General features: G+C 47.2%; 1 protein-coding gene across 2 annotated transcripts in view; it reads right to left on the minus strand.

Moving 5' to 3' along the window:
* LOC122222542 overlaps window positions 1-21,860 on the minus strand; it is a 33,787-nt gene that overhangs the window by 7,056 nt on the left and 4,871 nt on the right. The window contains exon 2 of one of the 2 annotated variants that reach the window (XR_006203791.1): window positions 4,505-4,658. The exons of the other annotated variant lie outside the window; for it this stretch is intronic. The gene's annotated coding sequence lies outside the window, so the exon portion shown is untranslated. Of the gene's footprint in view, window positions 1-4,504; window positions 4,659-21,860 lie in introns of those variants that run through there. 2 annotated transcript variants of the gene reach the window in all.

The following is a 21,860-nucleotide window of genomic DNA, read 5'->3' on the forward strand; positions in this document are numbered from 1 at the left end:
TTGGTCTATGGCCCTTACTTTCTTATCCATGCGTGGCCTTAAAATAAAGCCCACAGTGCTGGAGGGAACCTAGTGGGTCTCTGCTCCTTCCAATCAAAAGACCTTGATTCATTCTCTCACATTTTCTTTAAATTAAATTTTTGTTTCTTTTGAGAGAGAGAGAGACAGAGCGTGAGCAGGTGAGGGGCAGAGAGAGAGAGGGAGACACAGAATCCGAAGCAGGCTCCAGGCTCTGAGCTGTCAGCACAGAGCCCAAGGCAGGGCTCAAATTCACGGATGGTGAGATCATGACCTGAGCTGAAGGACGCTTAACCAACTGGACCACCCAGGCACCCCTCACCTTTTCTAATAACTTAATAAGTTAAATACTAGCACAGGAGTCTTTATTACCTTTTATTTAGACAACTCTGTTGAGGGACATCAAGAATTTTCTAGGAAAGAGCAAGTTTTCTTAGTTAGAGCTGTCCTTCCCTTCTGCTTCCCTCTGTTCATTTATGTTCGATCATTCATTCATTCTCTCCACAAGCACACCATTGATTCTAAAATAAATAAGGCAGCATCCATGCTTTGAAGAAGAGCCCAATCTTGCAAGTACAGGGTTAAGGGACTGGGGTCAGTGCTGGAGTGAAATGAGATGATAGGGGCTACATGCTCCCCCGAGGTGGGGGTGGGGAAGGGCACCCCTTCTCTCCATGGCCTGCATTGGAAGCTTTCCCTCTTGGCTCTCCTACGAATGCTGGCTTTCATGCCTCTGGCCTGGAACCACATGTAACCAAAGCCATATGTTCAACTTGGATTAATTAAATGGAGGCCTCAGCAAATTTCTGGTGCTGCTTCTGATGCTTTCACGCTACAATATCTTTAACATTGTTGCTGTGTGTTGTTTGTTATGTTTAACCCTGAGGCCCAGATTCTATTAGTCTGTAAAGTTTACATGGGGAGAGACTTCTGGTCTTGAACTTTTAAAATAAGGATTATTTTTGGCTTATTCCATGAGAACATGTCGTGTCTTCTCTAGGTTGGGCTTGAGAGGTTTGCAGTCCTGATTTTTCTGGGAGATGACTGTAATCTTAACGGATTCTACGAAACACTGTTAAGAAAAGGCTGTGCTGTAAACTCAAAGTCCTGATTCTTGGTTCTTAGCACCAAAGTGCTGAAAAAATTAAATTCCCTATCCAGTTTCTAACCACGGATGTCCAAGCACCCAAGATGGCAGGGAGAAGGGAAGAGGAGGTGCTCTTCCTGGGAATGGGCATCCGAGGCTTGACCCAGCCCTGGGCAGGCCCGGGAGACCAGCAGCACTTGGCGGGCAAGCGTGCATGAGAGTAAACCTCACTGTGTTCCCTGGGCTGCAGGCCATGGTGCTGCTGCTCTGGCCATTTCCCACTCTCCTCCAGGGCCCAACACCAGTGCTGGTGACATCATGGCAGCTTTGGTCATTTTTCTTTGGGGAAGGGTGGTCACAGTGATGAAGGGTCCCTATAACTTGTGCGAGTCCCCAGAACTGCAGGTCAAAGTCTCAGCTTCCTCTGCAATGCAGGCAAGAGCACCTACTTCAGAAGGTGACAGTGACCAGGCATGGAGGCAGGTGTGCATGTGTGTTTGTGTGTGCGTGCACGCGCGTGTAAAGAGCCCAAGGTGCTCACTAGTGGTATCTATGGGGATAATTTTGGGGAAGGGGCCAGAGATCGTCCTTCTGATCCTCATATCCATAAATGTGAGCTGGAGCAGCTTGCAGACACACACAGGACACTCCTGGCTGTGAGGCTGGGTATTTTCCTTGAGGTGGGTCATCTAGGCATTTCTCTAAGGCCTCCAATCCTTCCGTGGGGGAGGGGGGAGGGGGGAGGGGTGTCGACAGCTATGCTTCCCATCCCCTTGAGCACAGTGAGCTCTACCTGCGCATCTTACTGGGCTGGCTCTGCAGGGAGCTGGGGTTCCCCTTGGGCCCACCTAGTGTAGGTTCCTCGTCCCCCAGCTCTTAACATCCAGCTCTTGTGTCCAGGGAGATTTAAGCCATTACTATTTCAAAAGGCCTGCTTGAACATCAGCACCAAGGTCCGTGCCCCACAGTACAGCTAGGGGCCACACCCTTAGCACCTCCCTTGCTTAGCCCTTCTAGCTTTCAGCTTGGAAAGACACGAATTCCATCTTTCCCTCCCCCTTCTGGTTTGCCTTCCTGGGTCTCTCCCATGGGTTGTCTCTCTAATGAAGAACACTGAAATTAGTAAGCAAGGTTTGCCTCCTGGGCAGGCTTTATGAAAGCCAGGTGCCCCTGGATGTAACAGATTTAAACACTTTGTTTGGGCTGCTCTGCATTGTCCTAATCTTTCTTGGAGAGCTGCCCCTCCCCTACTCACTGTCCCAGAGGTTCTGGTGAGGGGGCCCCACCCAGGCTCAGGACTGACACATGACCTAGGCTTGGCCAGTCAATCTCTATCCACCTGCCTATCAGCAGGGCATTCAGAGGCAGGCCCAGGCTTAAGTCAGTCAAAGGGGCATCATTTCAGGACTTTTGCTGAGAGTATTGAGAAAGCGATTCTGGCTTTCCACAGGGCTTGCTAAGCCAGAATAAGGTGGTCTTAAGGCCCCTGGTGGCCAGCTTGTCACTGCTTGGAGGGGAGAGTCCCACCCCCCCAGAGGAATGTAAAGCCCAGAGATGAACCCGATGACCCTGTGGAATCCCCTGAACCCTGCTGCATGTGAAGCCCCTGGACTTTCCAGCTATATGAGCTGATACATTTCTTCTTCCTTAAGTCCATTGATTTGGAATTTATATTGCTTTCAATTTAAAAACACCTGACTGCTTGCTGGCCGAAGTGTAAACAGATTTCTAGCAATGAAGGATGATGGGTTTCTCGAGGTAAAGAAAAGAGAGGCAAGGAGGAAAGAATAACAGAGCTGGGTGCAAAGGCTTGGGTCTGGAAAACTCTGCCTTCTGTTTTCTCGTTGCTTATTAAAACCATTCCCCTCCCTCCCTCATAACCATGTAATCTGTCTCTACTGCACTTTTTGGAACACACCCTTGAAAAGGAGGCTGCGACTTGCTCTGGTCCTGCAGAATTTTTAGACTGTAGTGAGGTTTTCTCCCCAAGGATCCTTTCCTTGAGAATCCCTCCAGAGACCGTTCTGAACACCCCTCCCACCCTGAACAGATCTGCGTCAGCCCTGTGGCGTGGATCCCCTGCCCACGACTTGGTAAATAGTTCTTAGAGGAAGTGTTTCACTTCCAGAAACCTTCAGACCATCAATGGGACGAGCAGCCCCATGCCCTATCCAGATACCAGAGAATGAGATGCGGCTTTCGACAACCCCACTGTCTACCCCTAAGATGGTTTAAACAAGACAGAGATATGTTTCTTTCTTATGTGAATGAAATCTTGACGTAGGCTTCATGAAGTTGTCCCGACCCAGGATCTCCTTATCTTGCCTTCTCACCATCCTCAGCAGTGGGCATGTGCGTTCTGCTACTCCCTTTCCTAATCCGTCATCCTCTCCCACCCCCTATACCATTTTCACTTCCATCATTGAGCAGTCACTGGGTGGGCGTAGAGATGCGACCAGCAAGGGAAGCTGGAAAGGCACCCTTTACTCTGTGTGTCAGCTAAATATTGGGGGCAGGGGTCCACTCCTAAGGAAGAAAGGTAAATTGGAGACTGGGGGACACTAGAAGTCTCTCCTATGTGGGTTACCCCAGGACATGTCACAGTGAAACCCCTCACAGAAACAGCCCCACTGCTGGTGATGCCCATGAGGGCCACTGGGGAAAAGAATAATTAGCTCCAGACACCTCAGTACAGACACCCTCCTGTTATAAGGGCTAAGAGAAGGACCGGGGCCCACGTGGAGAAACCTTCCCCATCCTTATCTGTCTTTGACATTCAGGGGTCACCGCCCTTAGGGAGTAAGGCCTCCAAACCCACCTCCATTCCTCAAGGACAGCTGGACTACCAATGACATGAGAGCCACAGAAACATCTTAGGAAACTTCCAGGGAGCCAGAGAGCAGGCAAAGGAGCCATGTTCCTACTTGACCCCGTCTCAGCTGAGATTAGACAATAGGAGCTTTCTCAGGGAAAAAATAAAGCAGGGTGTGTTTCTTGATATATTTCACTACCATTTGATGTTGAGGGTCGGTTTCTGAATAAGTGAACTGTGGGATCCCATACAAGGTTGGTGAATCCCAGAGCCACTTTTGCAGCTCAGGAGAACTGGAGCCACATTGGCAGGCCATCCACAACCATGCGGCAAATCATCTTTGGGGAAGGACCCCAAATCCCCACTCACTGCATCACATTTGCAAAGCACTTAGAATGCTGGTTGGCACTTGGTAGGGGCACTTGGTAGTGGGATATGGGCCTGAGGATTCCGGGTGAGAAAAGCACTTATTATCATTATTATTTTATGAAATATTTATTACACATCTACCATATACAAGGGACTGATCTAAGTACCATGGAGGGTCACAGAGGTGAAAAAGACACCACCCTTGCCCATGAGGAGTTTATAGTTCTAATAAAAGTTGTTTCAAAAGGCTGTTTATTTCATGTCAGTTATCAAAACAAAACAAAAAATAATCCAGAGAAGCTTGGGGTCCTGCTTCCTGCACTTGCCATTGTGTCTTTGGAGAGGATGGTTTCTAAATCCCCTTACCTGCTCCTAGAAGAGATGGTAAGGAATCAGTGTAGTTAACCTGGGCTGGGGCTTGGGTAATTGCAGGCAGAACACCGGCCTTGGAAACAGCAGCCTTCTGTTTGTTCCTGTCACCTCCCATGCCCTACCTGAGCTTCTGCCTCAGTTTACTCCTCTCCAAGGTGAGAGCAGCCACATTTGTTTCTTCCCAGCTCCCCACCTCTGTGGTGATGGAAGCAATGGTATCTGTGAATCACATGGAGCTTCCTGAGAACCACTTGATGGTTTTACATCAAATCTTTCTTGGGAATGGGGGAGTGAAAGAGCTGTCCTTTCCAACTGGCTATTTTGTTTTGAATTCATCCTTACACAAGCTCCTCCCAGGAAAAATGATGGAGGAAGGGACAGAAGGAAGGATTAAATGCCCAAGGAAGAGTAAAACAAGATGGCAGAGAACTGGGAGAAGATCAAAGATCTGAAGGCAGCTGTTTGATCTCTGGACACTCATGTCCTCTGGACACCCCGCGACTTGGGCAGCCACAATCCCTACCCCAGCGCCACTCTCCTCCCCAGTGCAGCAAGCTTGCTATGGCCTATATCAATGGGGGCTTCAAAATCATCTACATTTTGTTTACTCATTTGGCAACTCATTTATTCATACTATATTCATCCAACGTATATTGAGCATCATAGGTGCCATCTGGAAGTCTTACTCCCATTTGCTATCAGGAAGGTTGCGTATTTGCATCAATGCTCTGTACAGTTAGTTTCATTTCCCAAGAGTGGTTTTGGACTGGAAAGTAGATATTGCTGAGGACCTTTTACGAAAGTTGCATCTCGAGTTCTCCGGGAGACGCCCACTTCTCCAAAGAAGACTTCCACATCCTTGGCTCAGGAGAGCACCCATCTTCCTGTGCATCCTCACAGCCATTCAAAACTAGGGGCACCTTTGAACAGTCCTGGGTTGTCCCCAGGGTAGTCAGAGGCACCCTGCTGCAACCAACAAAGACTCTTTGTACAGATGGCACTAAGTCACCGGACAGGTCTGAAATGTAACTTCCTCCTCTGGGCCAGGGGAACTGAAGCTGAAAGACTAGAAGGATGGGTCAAAATGAAGATAAAACTTAAAGGAATAAAAGTAGAGTTGTGTGCTTTGTGATTAAAAGAGAAAAGATTTAAAAGGAGAAGGAGGACAAGAAGGAGGAGGATGAGGAGGAGAAGGGGAAGAAGAAGAGGAGGAAGGGGAGGAAGAAATCCCATCTTGATGGTATTATATGTGAAATTGACTTAGAGATTTCGTTTGACTGCAAGATCAGTGTGAACCAAGAGCTGAATTGGCAGCTAGAAACCCAAAGAACCTTTGCCTGCGTTGGCAGAGTCACAAGTGTCTAGAGAGGGACATGGGAGCCCCCTGGGCTGGTCACAGGGCAGGCCATATCTGAAATGTTTAGGCTTAGTTCTAGGTCCACATTTTAACACTTTAACATACTGGCAGGATCGCCTAGGAAGATGGCATCAGTAGAAACCACACCACCTGAAAAACCATTGATGTTTAGTCTATAAAAACAATTTGTGGACATGACAACTTTCTTCCAGTGGTTCACTGGTCAGATGGAAAAGGAAGCCTGAGGAACTGCAGGTTGAAAAGGGCTACATCAGTCTCAGGTCACAGCAGAGACCTTCTGGTGTGGACTTTCCACAGCTGCCAGCCCCTTCACCTCAGAATTTGATTTGCATCTTCCTCCATGTTTTCATCTCCTGTTGCCTCAGAGGGAGAATAGTCCCTCCTCCTTTAGGAGATACAGCTCATCCTCTCCTGTCTCCCATCTCTAGGACACACCCTTCCAATTACCACCCTGTCCGGAGTCTTTAATTTTCCCTTCTCCACTGGCTGCTTCCCCAAAGCCTGCAAATATGAAGAAGATGATAATTTGGGTCCTCATTATGTGCCAGGTGCATAGAGATTTATGTGCCTTGACTAATCCTCACACTAGTCCAAGGAAGTAGGTGATGTCTTGTCCATTTACAGATGGGGAAACCGAGACTTGGAGGAGTTCTGTGATGTTCCCAAGGTCGCACAGTCCAGGTACGTCAGTCTCGAATACTCTGAACTGCACTTGCATTCGGGCTGGTAAGCGCTGCCTTCCCTTTCCAGCCAAATTCCCTTAACAGAGCCTCTCTTGTGTCTATTGCTTTATCTCTCACCCGCCCCTCTGCCTGCTGCGGTCTGCTCTCTGCAGAGGCAGTTCCCCCAAAGGTCATCAGTGACCCGATGGTGAATCCAGCAGCCTCCCCTCAGGGGTCACTCGATCTGGCCCTTCTGTAGCACCTGGCACTGCTGGCCATGCTCCCCTTCCTCCCGTGTGTGTGGCTGGGCTCACCCACTCTTGCCACTTTACCTCTCATCTTTCATCCCCATGTAGGTCCCTCCTTCCAAGTGTCACTAGCCATTTCAAAGGACCTGAGGACTCAGCTGAAGTTGGAAACCAGGGACCTGTGAGTGAGGTTTCCCTGGTATGTGTAGGGGTATGAGATGGGGTGCGCAAAACTGAGCATGCTGGAGGGTACAGTCCCAGTGATCCAGCTGTCCTTGCACTCACCTTGGGGGGAGTTATAGGGCTTGGGGAAGAATTACAGGGCAGAAACAAAAGGACCGGGAATAAGGATTGGCATAGTCTCAAAAATCAGAGAAAGCTGACAGACCAAAAGGCAGTGCTTAGGGGATGAGATGGTGAAGTTCAAGGAGAAAGCAGGCTGATACCCTAGGAAATGATGACTGTGATACAGAGCGGATGAACATTGCTGGGATTACCGATGTCAAGAAGTTAAGAGTCTAGGTCATTGGCTGGCTCATCCACTAGACTCAGAAACGCCCTAAAGTCATGGCAGGCCTTGGGTTTAACTTTCCTGACTCATGCCTGCCTCCTGTGTGAAGCCGTGTCCTCAGCAGCAACAAGATGTTGTACCCCTTGGGCTTGCCAGTGTTCAGCATTCCTGCTCCAGTTAAACAAGGCCACCAACCCAGTGCCATGCTGAGCGGCATAACTCCAGGGGTGCCCTCCACAAGGAAGCCATTCCAATGGCACAGCGCCTGGGCACATAAGCACTTATTGAATGAGCAGATGACGGATGAATTCATTTCTTGTGTGTCTTATTCCAGTTCAGCCCAGCAGCATTCTTTGAGCACCTACTAATGTCAGGCTATGTGTGAGGGACTGGGACAGATCAAATAGGAAAAGGGAGCAGGGACACAACCCTATTGGCCAGGTCCAACTATAGTCGCTGATTCTAAATTAGGGCAAAACTTTAGAGGCTTCCAGACAAAGCCTTAAGCTCCCTCTTCTGGGCTTGGCATTTGCAAATTTCCTTTAGAACTGCAGACACTCGGGGCGCCTGGGTGGCTCAGTCGGTTAAGCATCCGACTTCGGCTCAGGTCATGATCTCGCAGTTTGTGAGTTCCAGCCCCGCGTCGGGCTCTGTGCTGACAGCTCAGAGCCTGGAGCCTGTTTCTGATTCTGTGTCTCCCTCTCTCTCTCTGACCCTCCCCCGTTCATGCTCTGTCTCTCTCTGTCTCAAAAATAAATAAACGTTTTAAAAAAAAAAAAAAAAAAGAAGAACTGCAGACACTCTTTAGCTTGATAAAAGACAGGAAGATGGCACAGGTAAGAAGACCATCCCAGAATATTTGGCCTGTCTCAGGTGACCAGAGTCAAAATGTGTGTGCCTCGGACAGAGCTGCTGCTGGGTCCTCAAGGGAAGACCCTGCAGGCTGCACTCAAAAGAGCCCTTCTGGATTCCCTCTTCCTGATCTCCAAATTGGGTGTGTGTTGAGGGGTCATTTACTGCTGATCCCCTCTGCGTCATCTCTTATCTCATTTTATTCAGAAAGGAGTCTGAGGATCTCTTTTCATTTTCTGTAGAAACAATCCTTGTCTCCAAAACTCTTGGAGTATTTCTCTGAGAACTATCTCTAGGCTGTTGCCATGTGCACCAACAGGAGCTGGAGCATACAAGAGGCCTCTCCTCCTATTCCCCAGAAGGAGAGGGCGGGAGGGGTGCCTGGGTGGCTCAGGTCACGATCTCACGGTTCGTGGGTTCAAGCCCTGAGTCAGGCTCTACGCTGACGGCTCAGAGCCTGGAGCCTGCTTCGGATTCTGTGTCTCCCTCTCTCTGCCCCTCCCCTGCTTGCGCTCTCTCTCTGTCTCTCAAAAATAAATACATGTTAAAAAAAAATTTTTTTTTTTTTTAGAAAGAAGAAGAGTACAGGAAATGAGCCTTCCAAGGAGAGCTCCAAATCCCCACTTGCGTAAAGTCGCTGTTCCCTCGCTCTGCCAAGCAGTGAGGCTTCACTGGAGCAGGGCTAGGGATTCAGCAAGACAGCAGCATAGACTTGGACAGCTGCCACAATGGCTCTGCCCTCAGAGACTTCCAAAAAAGCTTCCCACTCTGTTACTTGCCTTGGTGGCCACTAATGTTCCTGCTGCAGGCCCTGGGCACTCGGGCTCCAGCGACATGAGCTGTAAAATCCCAAGCAAAATTGGAGCATCCAAATGCTGTGGGTATGCTTTTGGCAGGCCTCCTCTGTCAGCACTCTGTCCCTCTCCCCCTCAAACACAGGGACAAATACAGCCAGCGGCGAAGAAGCCAAAGAAAGAAGCTTAGGACCCTGGTGAGGAGGGGGCTGGTCCACCAGCCACTGGGGAATCCCTTTACATGGAGGTCAGCCTTGATATCAGGGTGGAGCGGGGGAATCCAGAAACCCTCTGTCAGAGTCCCAGGACTCTGGTCCTCGTTAGATTCCTAGGGTAGTCCACCCCAGAGGGAGACCCTGGAGCTAGACCAGCTAGGGTGATAACCGGCAGCCCAATATTGCACAATATCGTCAGAAATTTGATCTAATCCAACATTTATAGGTTGGAAGAGTGCTAGATTTGTGGCTTCTTTTGGAGGAAAAACAGATCAGAAGATACTGATAACCTGGACTCTCATGGCAAAATAGACGGTGCTATTTAGATAGAGCGCGTGTCTGACAGTTCTCCACACACCTCCATTCCCTGTGACACCCCTCACACGGGGCCAGGTGCTATTGACCCTGGACTTGTGCTGCTGTTTTTCTTATAGTAGAGACAGATTTCTCTATATACCCTTAGCCATCAAAAGTGATTTTTCCACACTTGACCGACAGGTTCCTACTGGCATTTGAATTTGCAAGCCCTGATATCAGCAAGGCACCTAGAATGGCCGAGACGGTTCCAGTCACGAGGGACAGAAAATAAACCCAAATAATTGAAACAAAAATGAAAAGAGGGGTTGGCTGTCTCGTGCAGCTGGGAGGAGTACCGGGGCAGCTACAGAAGTGAGCGGGGGGACTGCGTGAATCACAGAAAAGGGCCATGCAACCCCGCCAGGATTCTCTCTCCAGCTCTCCCATCCACTGATCTCTGCTTGTCTTTGCATGCTGCCCTCATTCTCTTTCAGCAGAGACGCCTTGGTCATGTGGTGAGGATCGTGGCCACTAGAAGCCCCAATTTAGAAATCCCGGTAGAAAAAAGAGCTTCCTTTCTCCATGTCTTAAAAACAATCCCAGGAAAGGATGCCGGCTTCACTTGGGTCATATGCCTCAGAGTGGCAGGATGTTTTCTTTTTAAGTCCAATATGTAAGTAGCTGGTCACCGGTCTCAGTAGGTCACAAGTAGTAACTTATTTAATCCCTGTCTTTTAAAAAAGCCTATAAGTTAGTCCAGTTACTATCTTCATTGCAAATGAACAAACATGTAAGTGGCCTTCACAAGGTCACAGAGCTATTGCTTGGTAGAACTGGAATTTGAGCCCCAGCAGTCTGGCTCCAGAGTTTGTATTTGTGCCCCCATGTTACAGTTGTACCCTCATGCTATGGTTGTGTGGGATTGCACGGTGTAACTCTAGCAGAGCAAACCCTGGACCTAAACAGCGTGACCTTGTAGGCAACTCAGGGGGAAGGGACTAACACTGTTGTCAGAGTGGACAGGAGACTAATGGTGGCTCCTATTTGGTAGGTGTGGGGGGTAGGTACTGTGACTGACAGCCCCACCTGTCCCACATTTACTGGGGGAGGAGTAGTTCCCCAGAGAAAGAAGCCCAGGCACACAGTGATCACGTATGACCATCTCAGGAGCATCTAGGGGCAGCCATGGCTTCAGTATCTGCCTATCTTCCTGCTCCCTAAAGATGTCTAGATATGAAATGGTCTCTGGGAATGATATTCTGGTCCAGGGTGTCAGAAAAGAGGAGGGGAGAGGGGAGAGGGGAGAGGGGAGAGGGGAGAGGGGAGAGGGGAGAGGGGAGAGGGGAGAGGGGAGAGGGGAGAGGGGAGAGGGGAGAGGGGAGAGGGGAGAGGGGAGAGGGGAGAGGGGAGAGGGGAGAGGGGAGAGGGGAGAGGGGAGAGGGGAGAGGGGAGAGGGGAGAAGAGAAGAGACAATGATTTATTCATCCAAACTATAAAAGATAAATAGCTCAATGTCAATAACACAAAAAAGGCTTTAAAGAAAACTCTCGTAATCACTGTTCACATGCTCTGAGCCTCTTATAACTCCACTTTTTAAATGAGAGACCCCACACAGGTTACCTAACCTTTCTGAATCTCAGTTTCTTCATCTATAAAGTGGGGGCTAAGGCCTATCCATGTTCTTAGGATTTGATGAGATAAGCAGCCATGGCTCATGACACATGGAAGTCTCGAGAGAATGTTAGTCATTAAAGAGAGAATTTAAGTGTCATTCAGAACCCTCTGCTCTCACTTTCAACCTTGTGTAGTGTGTTTCTCGGAGAATTGCACAACTCTGCCAGCTCTCCTAGTTTAGCCTCAGTTTCTCAGGATAAAACACAAGCCCCACTCCCTGCTAAGGACCCTTGCAAAGGGCAGTGAGAGGGGTGTGGGGAGAGGGCCGAGGGGCACTTGGTACAAGTGACTGAAGGAATGCCAAGAGCTCTCATAATGAAACGGGGTGGTGATAAAGGAGATGCTATGAGAACGAGAAGGAGCAGGAAAGGGGGGTGGGGAACTCAACTTTGAAATAAGTAAAACTCTGTCATCATTGCATTTTAGAGTTAAAGGAAACTTAGAGAGGATCCAGTTGAGTGGTTATTCAACCATTTTTTAAAAAATAAAATCGTATGCAGACTCTAAATCTGCAAAACAGATTCAGGGCAAGCCGCCTGGATAGAATGAGGGCTTGGGGAGCCGTCAGTTTGGCCTCCATGCTGGGCTTGCTCCTAGGAACAAAGTTTGAAAACCAGATCTGGGTCAATCCAAGAATCCAACACCACCACAAATATCCACTCTGCTTGCACTCCACAAATGAATTACCTCTTTCAATATCCACCCCCAAACTTAGTGTCTTAAAACAACAACGATTTTATTTGCTCCTGAGTCTGCGGGTCAGTCATTTGGGCTGAGCTCAGCCGGGGGTCTCCTGGGGTTATTTCTGCAGCTGCATCATCTTAGAGGCATGAAAGGGGCTGGGTAGACTAAGATGGCCTCACTCACATGTCTGGTAGTTGGTGCTGGCTCCCTGCTGAGCCTCTCTCCTCCTCAGAGAGCTGCTCTGAGACTCTTTATACATAGCACTGACTTCTAAGAGGACAGGATTAGAAGTTGAAAGTTCTCCTGAGGTATGAGGTAAGAAGTCCCATAATATCACTTTTGCGGTATCCTACTGGTCCAAGCAAGTCACAAGAGCAGCTCAGATTCAAATTGAAGGTGTGGAGAAATAGACTCTTGATGGGAGGAATGTCAAAGTCACATTGAAAGGAGCTGTTTGCACAGGAATGGGAGGCATTTGGGGTTACTCATTTTATTTTTTGGAACCTACCACATCTCCACATTTTCCGTAACCTTTTTTTCAATAAGCTTGGCATATATTTGGTACCCAAAAATGACAACTTGTAGTATATATGGATGAATGTGGCAAATTCTGCTATTATATAAACCCTCTCCTTATTCATTCTCCATTTCTTCTCTATTTACAAAACCTCAGTTCTTTTTTTCAGGGTGGCCATGTGCCCAGTTCCAAATAGTCACCTTCCCAGATTTCCTAATTGCTGGAGTGGCCATGTGACCCAGTTCTGGCCAATGAACGTCACTAGAAGTCTTCTGGGTGGGGCTTCCGGGAAAGCTGTTGTTTTCTTGGTCAAAGGGAAAAAGCTCCATGGCACTTGCCTTTTGCATTTTCCCTGCTCCCTTCCTGTCTCATTCCTGCCTGGATCCCGTTTGTAACACTTAGCGGTGAAGCAGCCATTTTGAAACCATGAGACTAGATACATAGATGCACAGAAGAAGCCCGATCTCCAATGGTATCACGGGACCTCTTCTCTAGTCATGCACTCCCTGCTTCTGACATTCTTGTTGTCTGAAAGAAATAAACTCTACTTGGTTAAGTCAGAGCTGTGGTTTCTGCTATTGAAACAGCAGTGACAGTGAGATGAGACTGGGAAGGAGAGCAGAAGGCTGACCATCAAGGGCCATGACTTAGGAAGACACCATAGTTGCTGCAAACACTGAAATGAGTTTCTGCCTTTCGTTATGCTTATGTGTGCGCTCGTGTGTATTTGGATGTGCCTGAGTCTAGATATACGTGGTTTGGCACATCCAAATACACGCAAGCACACATAAGCATAGGGATGAATGTTTGTGTACAAGGAAATACAGTAGTTTTTGCAAACTTTAAAATCAGATTGGAGTCCAGTGTTTGAAAGGCTGAAATAAGTTGGAGGTGAAAAAATAAGTTCAATGGTAATGACTATAAGCTCTTGTACTTAGATTTTTTAAAAAGATGTCAGCATGGGAGAGCTTAGTTTCACCGCCTGAGGGTTGGAGTTGACTGCAAAGGCTTAGAATGAGCTCACAGAGTGAGCTATGAGCGCCAAACGCTCTGGCTCACCCTCTGACTGTGATGATTATCTAGGATCCAGAACACAGAGAGCAGATGTCCCTCAGCCTCTGCATGGTCAGAGCACCGTGCCCATCCTAGGACTGGCAAATGGAGCCCAGCCAGAGAAAGACCAGGATGCCATCCAGGATCTGGGAAAGTTTAACTTGGACAAGAGAAGACATGGAGGGGCCTGAAAGGATAATAACTGTAATAAGTCATCTCTCACTGCGTCCAAACCACACCTAAAACTGAGTGCCTTAAACCAACAATAACCATTCATTTGCTCAGGATTCTGGAGTCTGGGCCGGAGAGATTTTTCTCTGCCCCACGTGGTGTCATGGGGTGGATTGGGCTCACTGGCACATTTGCAGTCAGCTGACAGGTTGACTGGGGCTGAAGGAGCCATGATTGCTTCACTGGCTTGTCTGTCACCTCAGCTGAGATGGCTGGAATGTCTGTGGACTAGCAGCACTTCTCTGCTCTTTGGGCCCTTTCAGCCTACTTCTCCACGTGGCTCTCATCCTCCAGAAGGCTAGCTCAGGCTTCATGGCTTTTCAGGACAGCAAGACAGTGAAAGTGGATGCTACAAAGCTACCAGTGCTCAAGACTAGAACTTTTGTCACATTCTGTTGCACCATGCAAGTCATATGGCCAGTCCGTATATTGTGTGGAAAGGGACCACACAAAAGTGTGAATTCAGGGGCGCCTGGGTGGCTCGGTCGGTTAAGTGTCCCATTCTTGGTTTCAGCTCAGGTCATGACTTCATGGTTTGTGAGTTTGAGCCCTGCATCAGGCTCTATGCTGACAGTGCAGAGCCTGCTTGGGATTCGCTCTCCCTCCCTCTCTGCCCTTCCCATGTGTGCACGTGCTCTCTCGCTCAAAATAAATAAATAAAACTTAAAAAAAAAAAAAAGAGTGTGAATTCAGGAGTGAGATTCACTGGGGGCTATTTTGCAGCTGTCTTTCCAAATAACTGATATCTAGTTTTTCTAAGGTCTTTACAGTTCACAAAGGATGCTTTCTTGCATTGTCTTATTTGATCCTTACAACTAAATTGAGATTATGGCAAGTGGTATGCTGGCAAAACAAAAAATAAATCAATAAAAAGCTCTGATTTATAGCATTTGCCGCTTACTTTCCTCGGTGTAAATACTCCCACCGTGGTTCATCTTTAGTAAGCAACACGAGATCACTGAAAGCACAGGTGAGAGGAGGGACAGTTGTCATCTGGCTCCAACACATGACTGTATGTAGTGAGGTGATGGGACTTTCTCAAAATCACACATAACCAATACTGGCAGATCTGGTACCCAACCCAGATCCAAACTGTATGCTTTGGTGATAACATCACCCTACCTCATAGTGATTTTCTTCAAACATCTGAAGGCTGCTATAGGGAAGAGGTAGCAATAGTCTAGGTTTCCCCAGAAGGCAAAGTAAGAGTCATTGTGAGTAAATTTCAGAAAGACAGATTTTGGTGTAAGAAATTCAGTATGAAAATGGATTCTGCAATAACAGAGCCACCCAAAGAGAATGAATCGCTTCATGACGTAGTGTTGTCCCTATCATAAAGTGTCTGTCAGAGGCTGGACCTTTGAAGATTTCTGAATTAGGGGAGAGGTTAAAGGTTGAACTAGGGAACCAACATCTAGGTCTTAGATTCTGATTGTAAGAATGTTCTGAACTCCAAAATCTAGAATCACTCAGTGTCCTTTTAAGACCAAAGAGGGCAAGGAAAAAGAAGAGAAAAGAAGGGAAGGAAAAGAGAAGATGAATGTTAAATCCTGGGAGGAGCTTGGCCACAAGAGACATGACAGTCCTAGTGAGAGAAGTCTCCTGAATACATTCAGGTTGGAAAATGGGTCTTCAGTAAGGTAGCTCTGGTCCAAGTGACAGAGACATATGACTCATGACATGGAAGCACAACTTTTATTGTATTCAACTCAAATGACAGAGATAGCCCAAGACCTTGTGTTTGAAATGTTAGAATGTTCTTTGTGTGGCAGAATGCAACTGTTGATATTGCCCGGCTCTTTAGATAATGTTTGCTTTCTAACTGGGCTTCTTTAATTTTTCGCAGAAGGAAACTTGCTGAGGATTTAGCATTTAGTTGCTGGCTCAACCAGAACCCACTGCTCCCGCCTCTGGCTGTGCTGCCCACTTTTGCTTGGGGGTCTGGCAGTCTTGGGCACTTCCCCCTCAGCCCCGAGGGCTTCCTGAAGCAGTTAAAGATTCTAGTTGTATAATGAGAATGGCAAAACTGGAAGCTTTCCCAAAGAAACAGCTCAAAACTTGAGGAATAAATCTCGGCATTTGGGAATAAACACCTGGGATGTTTCCTGGGATGACTCAGGCGTCACCAGCCCTGCCAAGAAATTACATGGGTAATCATAAAGCCTGGGAGCTTCCAGGGAGCGCCCAAGACCGTTACTGAAGTAGATAACTCATCTCTGAGAGAAAGTCCTTCAGCTCAAAAACTGTACGAGTCCATGCATCTCTGGTTGTAAGGAGCTGCTATTTCTGTGTGCTAAACCCAAAGAAAGGAAGGCGAGTTGACCAAGCAAAGCCTGGTTCCCGCTCCTTCAGCAGGCAGCTCTCCCAAGTGGGACCACCCCCCATCAGAGACTTTCAAGGGCGCTTTCACATGGAGGTTCCCAGGTTTCCACAGAGTGATATGCTCCTCCAAGTCCAGTGGGTCCATCACCCATATGTAGAAGGGTCTGGAATGTCTGGACAGGATGTGAAATAAGAAGCAATGATGGGAGGTTGGGGAAGCAATGATGGTCCCCAAGCCACTTCCCTGGAGACACTCTGAAAAACCTTTAGACAATAAGGAACCATCATCAAAGTACAGACAAACCGGTACCAGCCTTAAAAACCAGAGGAACCCTTTCTTCAGGCTCAGAGTGCTCTCAGCTATTTTTGTTTTGCTCCTGCACAGAAAGAGGTCTAAAAACTTCAGTGAAACAGGGCATCAGGTATTAAAGTAGAGCTTCCCATTCCCATCTCCTCACTCAGTAAATGGTAGGACTTGGGCATCCAGCCTGATCATGGGACTGTGGGACCCCTGGGCCTGGGGCCTGAAGCCAGCTCAGGGCTCAGGTATTGGGGCTGCTTCATGACACCCAGCTTCCCTTCTCTCTCTACTTCCCTTCTCCACTCTACCCCTCACCAACTTCAAATCACTAGCATCACACACTTTAGTGAACTTAAAGATCATGCTAGTTTGAGCACCTGATGTTACAGAAAAAGCCCAGAGATGAGGAGCAGAGATGCTGACTTTTGAAGGACACTCAACTAGTTATAGAAGAGTAGCTCATTAGCCAGTTTATACCACTAACCTTTTCAGTACATGACCCTCTTCCCCACTTCTCTCTTTCCCAAACAAGGTATGGTAGCCAGCCTCCAAGATGGCAGTCACACCCTGGCATAGCCCTTCTCCCATCACATCAGGGGAGGTCTGTATGACCAATAGAATATAGCAGATGGAATGGGATGTCACTTCTGAGGTTAGGTTATAAGAACTGTGGCTTTTGCCTTGGGCTCTCTCTCTCTCTCATTCCCTCTCTCTTTTACTTAGATCATTTACTCTGGGGGAAGCCAATTGCCACATCATGAAGACAGGCAGGCTATGACAGGCTCACATGGTGAGGGACTGAAGTCTCTGGCCAACAACCAGTGAGGAACTAAGGCCTACATGACGGAGGTCCCAAGCAGATCCTTCCCCAGTTGAGCCCTCAGATAGCTGCAGCCCTAGCCAGCAGCTTAATTGCAACCTCATGAGGGACCATGAATCGGAAACACCATCTGAGCTACTCCTGGATTCCTAATTCACAGAAACTGTGAGATGATAAATGTCTGTTGTTTTAAGCTGCTAAATTTAAGAGTATTTTGTTATATAGGAGTAGATTAAAACCACTAGAGTTTTTTCCTGGCTGTTTTTTTCCCATTTGGAGAGGGAGAGGGGGAGGGGGAGGGGGGAGGGGGAGGGGGAGGGGGAGGGGAAGGCAAATCCTAGTTTACCAGTCAATAAGACCTTGTCCTACACTATTTTAAGAGATGAAACTGTGGCAAATCAGGGAAAAAAAAAAAAAAAAGGAAGCTTCCCTAGAGGCCTGGGGCAAGAGCCTCATTAGCACAGGATTAAGTGTCTTTCCAGGACTAAGTGAAAGAATTCTAGTTGCTGGGCTGCTAGCATGCACCAGCTCCCTTTATAGAAGCTGTGAGCATGTGTGGCTCATGCAAGTGGTAACCACATAAGATGCATAATGTATAGACCTTACAAAGCTTTAGAAATGGAGTTAGTCTTTGGCGGCTATTTTGTGACTGAAGGGTACTCCCTTAAGTTAAAGGCGATTTCCTGTGATTCTGGCTTCTCTGTTGGGATGGAATTTCTGTGTGGTGTTTTAAGAGGCTTCGGCAAAGGCAGAGCCTAAACTCAATTCATCCTCCCCACCCCTATTCACTCCCCACACGCCCCCTATTCACACCCCTGTCTGCCGAATGTACACAACTAAGAGAAGAAGCTCTTTGAAAGGTGCCTGAGCAAAAAGTGCTCCTTCGGACAGACTTTCTTGTTGGAAGGTCCAAAACTGTAAGGTCCTTATGCAAGAGGCTCTAGCCTACGCACTCTACCCTATATGCTCAAAAGTGAGCTCTGTCTTGTTTTCTATCCAGAAAACCTATAGCTGGAAGCATAACGGGCTTTCCTGTGCCCAGAATTTGTTTCCTAAAATATAGCTAAACTAGGTTAATGCCTTTTTTTTTCCTTATCTTTTTTCTTTTTCTTTCTCTCTTTTTTTCCCCCCCTTGAAATGTAGATTCAGAGCCTCTGGGAAACTTTCTAGCTTCTTATTTTAAAGATACAACAAGAATACAGCTGTTAACTTCGTTTCAGGAAGCATTTCAAGCAGGCAAGCCAGAGAGGTGGGCCTGACCAGCTCTCCCAGGTCAGTCAGAGACAATGAGAGTTGGCACAGAGCCTGTGCAATGCCATGGTGTCTTACTGTACATAATAATGCCAAGTTCATTTGGTGCAGCTGGGGGAGGGCTGGAGGCATTTTCAGAACTATTGTTTCTGAGCCAACAACCTTGTCTCTCCAGCTGTTCCATAGTCTCTTAAAGGAGACCAGGAAGTAGAAGAAAATGAAGAAGTTGGAGCCAGAAGTCAGTTTCGGCCAACAGGAACAATGGGTACAATTGTGCCTCTCACACAGCGGCAACTGGTCTCAAGGAGGATTAAATGAAATTATGTCCATGCTGTTACCATCAGGACAGTCTCACCATGGGAACTTCCGGATGTACTTTTTCAGAATCTTAGGGTTCTGGGAAGACCATTCTAGTCAAAGAGAGATTCTATAAGAAAGTCAGAGAGTGGCCAGTTCTTGGGTGACCTCTAGAAGCAAGAGAAAATGCAAATATGTGCTTTCTTCAAAATGAAGGCAGGGGAATTGATGCTGTTGGAAGGGTTTTTGTGCCCCCCTTTCTTCTGTTTAGAGTCGCTTTCTCTCTTCAACATGGCGTCTGTGTTCCATTTCTCACAACCTGCTACATTTATAGATCAAAAGACCAGTTGCCAAAAACTCAGTGACCCAACTCTCTTACCTCTGCTGATGACTCTCAAATGTCTATCTCCAGCCCTGACCCCATTCCCAGGTACCTGCTGGAAATCACTAGCTAGATGTCCATCCTACCTTAAGTTCAATTTTTCAAAAGGACATCTTTCTCTCAAAATGGTTCCAACTCCCATTGTTAGCTAGTAAATAAGGGATACATTTTTTTTATCTATTAAAAAAATTTAATAGATTTATTAAAAAAATTTAATAAAAATTTTATCTATTAAAAAAAATTTAATTTAATAGATAGATTTTTTTATCTATTAAAAAAATTTAATAGCCACTGGGTGGCTCAGTTGGTTAAGCGTCTGACTTCGGCTTAGGTCATGATCTCGCCATTCTGAGTTCAAGCCTTGCATCCCTCTCTGTGCTGACAGCTCAGAGCCTGGAGCCTGTTTCAGATTCTGTGTCTCCCTCTCTGTCTCTCTAAAAAATAAACAAACATTAATTTTTTTTTTAATTTTGGGGTGCATAGGTGGCTCAGTTTGTTAAGCGACCGACTCCTGATTTTAACTCAGATCATGAACTCATGGTTTGTGAGTTCTGGCCCTGCGTCAGGCTCTGCACTGACAGTGTGGAACCTGCTTGGGATTCTCTCTCTCCTTCTCTCTACACCTCCCCTACTCACACACACACACACACTCTCTCTCTCTCTCAAAAATAAATAAATAAACTTAAAAAAACATTTTTTTTACCCTTTACTCTCTTTCGTTCCCTGTTCCAAACTGCTCCCCACACCTGGTACATGTTCTTTAAAATGTCTTTTGAAGTCCTCTTATTCTTTCCAGATCTTCGCATGCTATCCCACTGCAAGTCTTCCTTCTCTGACATCTGGATTCCTGTCCCTGCTTCTCATCACCTCTTCACTTCCAATGCTCTCTCTCCCATTTATTTGAACACAATGTGACCTTTGTATCAGTCAAGATAGGCTAGGCTACACTGCAGTAACAAATGATTCCAAAATCTCACGATAAAGGCTTAGGTCTTATTTACATTATAGATCCATCATGGACTTGTTCTGGCACTGCTCCCAGTTGTTGTCATCCTGGGACTTAAGTGAATGGAACATTCCCTGTTTGGGACTCTGTTGTTTTCAGGGCAAAGGGAAAAGAGAGCACAGTGAACCATGCTATGATGGTCAAAGCTTTTGCCTAGAAACGACATACATCCCTTTTACATTTCATTGGCAAAAGCATCACACAAATCTGATGTCATCTAGGTAGGGAGGTATAATCCTTTCACAGGGAAAGGACAAATGATCGTGACCACCACTGCAGTCTTCTGTGGTACTCATTCCTGTACCTGAGCTTTCCTCTTCTCTCCAGGACCCAAATCTCATGTGTTGGAACCTCAGCCATCTCACTGTCCTGCTTATTCTCTCTGGCTAAGAGGGATTTCTCTTTTCCATGACCTTTTATAGACTTTATCATCAACAGCTCCCATACTGGATTGGTTTTAGGTGTCTATCTGCCCATGGCCCTTTAGGTGGTCTTGTGATCCCCTACTCCTGGCCACAGCTGACTGGATCTTCAGGGATGGCAAGTGACAGAAGGATAGTCAAAATATAGGCTCACAGAGGCCTAGGGGCTGGACCAATCTAATACAGAAAGAACTACCAAACAAGAAGGAATATACCACTTGAGGGGGTAGTTAAGGCTGAAAGGATGCCTCAAGGTAGAGTCAGAGCAGCTGGAAGCTCTGGCTGAGTAAGCTGAGGTTAGGAGAGAGCTGAAGCCACAGGAACAGAGGAGGTGGCCTTAGAGAGAGGAGCAGACACACACAGCAGGGACACCACGAGAGAGGGCGGGGCCTGCTGAGAGAGAGGTAGAGGGGACTTGCCATGCCTCACCTCTATCTTACTTCCAGTGCCACACACATGGAGTCTTACAATAAGTCCCTATTTTCTTGAGACGGTTTGAGGGGTCTCTGTTTTTAGTATCAGCAAATCCTAAATAAAGTCACCTCGAGCTTGGAGAAATATCGACCGTCAACTTGTTTCACATGAATTCAGTTTGACCTGCCCATTTAGACATCAGGCCCCTAAAGCAAGGCATGCATTTGTGTTCTCCATGAGCCTAACATGCAGCGTAGGCTTCCGTACACATTCTGGAAATGGCTTGCCATCCACGTCCACATGCCTTTGCCTCATTGTCATCATCTTCTTTATGGCCAACTCTAGAAAATCAACCCAAGGCTTTACTGCTGAACAAATCAGAAAGGAAATATGCATTTCCTCCCCTAGGAGACAGTCTCTGTGCCCACCGAGCACAAATTTCTGGGATCTTCATAGTCAACACGCTGTGGACAGTGGGCACAGAGTGCATTTTTCAGAACTGCTGGAGCCCTGTCTCCAAGCCTCTCATTCATTGCCACCCCCCTGGGTAAATTGCTGGGTCTCAGATTCAGCCTCTTGAAAATGGGGTTAACATCTGGTTATGGTGAGAGAAAATAATAAAAGTATAGAACTATTGGCAGAATAAGAAATCAGCAGAATAAGAAATGCTTAGTAGCAGCAAGTCCTCACCCTGCTTAACAAAATGCCCCATGTGCTCAAATCAGCCTGATATGAGATGCGTAAAGTGAGTGGATGGGAGGAGCCAGCTGCTGGCCACTTGGGCCACTGGTCTGCTTCCACAGAGCCTTCAGATAGCCTTTGTCTCTCTTCCCCCATCCCTTCGGCCTCCTAAGCTCCCACGTGGATGTCA

The sequence above is a fragment of the Panthera leo genome, chromosome B3 (assembly GCF_018350215.1).
Source record: "Panthera leo isolate Ple1 chromosome B3, P.leo_Ple1_pat1.1, whole genome shotgun sequence".
Taxonomy (NCBI): Eukaryota; Metazoa; Chordata; class Mammalia; order Carnivora; family Felidae; genus Panthera; species Panthera leo.